The sequence below is a fragment of the Mchenga conophoros genome, linkage group LG6, assembly GCF_057382185.1.
Source record: "Mchenga conophoros isolate Kocher_MC1m ecotype Shallow Benthic linkage group LG6, M_conophoros_male_GT1.1, whole genome shotgun sequence".
NCBI lineage: Eukaryota > Metazoa > Chordata > Actinopteri > Cichliformes > Cichlidae > Mchenga > Mchenga conophoros.
The window spans coordinates 37,155,164-37,157,010 of NC_140531.1; the positions used below are offsets into that span (position 1 = coordinate 37,155,164).

At 47.9% G+C, this 1,847-nt stretch overlaps 1 long non-coding RNA gene across 1 annotated transcript; it reads right to left on the minus strand.

Annotated features, from left to right (window-relative positions):
• Nucleotides 1–958: 958 nt before the first annotated feature.
• Nucleotides 959–1,594, minus strand: LOC146573220 (uncharacterized). The gene is made up of 3 exons (XR_014892938.1): nt 1,441–1,594; nt 1,192–1,366; nt 959–1,112 (listed from the first exon to the last, which is right to left on the minus strand). It is a non-coding gene; the product is annotated as an uncharacterized LOC146573220 (long non-coding RNA).
• Between the last annotated feature and the right edge of the window lie 253 nt (nt 1,595–1,847).

The window sequence follows — 1,847 nt, forward strand, 5'->3', positions numbered from 1 at the left end:
AAAAATATCTTTGGGTATATCTTGATCCCAACTGGTTACTAATTCATGTAACTCTACCACCAACCCAGACAATTGATGTGTGTGTGTGAAAGAAACGGAGAATAAGCTGAGGGAATGAGTCAGTCTAATATGTGATTATGCACTCAGAAATAGATGACTAATGTACGTAAACTTGCCACATTGCATTGCCTTATGAAGGAGACACAACTCCAGTTGTTCACCTGTCCTCCATACTTTATCATTCCATGTCATGACATCCCCTCTAAACAGCTGCTGCAGGTTGTAGCATCACCTTCAAGCAGCCATGGCATCACCACCAACAGCTATAGCAATACCCCCAAAGCCCGTGGCATTACCTCCAAACAGAAGTCACCTCCATGGCAGGATATGGCACTACTCCCAAATGCCACAGGATCACCCCCAAGTTCTATGGAATCACCCTCAAAAGTTGTGCCTTACTCAAAAAAACTATGACATTACTTCCAAATGCAGCATCATCCCTAGATGCTATGGTATCTCCTCCAAATGCCACAGCATCATACACAGATTTTATGGCATTACCTCCAAATCCCATGGCATTACCCAATTTGCACCTGCATTACCTCCAAAAAGAGACCACTGCCACAGCAGGTCATGACACCATCCCTATATGACTTGACATGAACCCCAAATGGCATCAACCTCAAAAACTGTGGTAGTTAGTGGCTTCTGAGGTTGCCACCAGGGCTTCCACAGTGATGTGCCACAATCTGAGCTTGCCCTTTTAATTGAATAGAGTGTGACTGACTTGTGATATGATAGTCTGGCATTTTCACCACATTCATTATACAGTGTTAAACCTAGGTCCCTAATTGTCTCTGTCACGGCTCAACGGCACGAGGGAACAGGGATGGACACAGGCGCAGAAACCAACCCGGAAGGGAGGTGACAGAAAACAAATGATTTATTTCCGCCCACAGGGAAAACAAAGGTGAAACACAAGGCGACGCCACCACACTAGTGGCGCGTAGGATTCGTCTGAGAAAATGAGGGCGACCTAGACACCTCTAGGAGACGGCTGAACAGCGGGGACAGCGGGGAGGTAGAAACAGGACTAGGTAGGGGCCGGGGCACTGGAACAAGAGGAGATCACGATCAGAGGGATCCAGCAGACAACCAATAATCCTCCGCAGTTGAATTGAATTGCCTTACTTGGTTTCAGATGGAGGGGACAGGTGGAGCGGAAAACCCGGAAGCGGTCGAGGCGTGGGGAGGCAGGCAGGTAGGTGAGCAGTGGGTCGGCAGGCCACGTTGTGTGAGCAGCTGGCGGCCCAGGTCCAGGAGGACGGGAGCGAGGGGAACAAGATCTCCACTCCGGGTGCTATCGCTGAGGACAAGAAAAGACAGGTCAGTCATCACACGGCGTTAAGACAAGGTTTGAGGATGCTCCACTGAACTAACATGGGAATAGCAGATACTCAGGCGATGAGTGGTTGAGAGCGCAGGTCTGATATACCGCTGGCACGATTGCTCACAGGTGGTCAGCCAGGGAGGGGCAACCTGACTCCGCCTAAAGGAGGAGGAGCCACTGTCTGAGACCTGCAGGTGCCCAACCAGACCATGACAGTCTCAGCCGTTAAGTGTCCAGTTTTAAAACACTGGGAAATACTGAAACACTTGAAACACTGTTTCAAAACAGTTTCTTCACTGGGACATTTTAGCTAGAGACTTCATGAAGTCCCACAAATGTTTGGAGTTGGATTTATAAAACTGTTCCTTTAAAATATGTTCATATTATATAGATTATAAATCCTACCTCTCTGTACTGAATGCAAGGAAGGTTTCTTCCTGTGAAAAGGGAGTTTTTC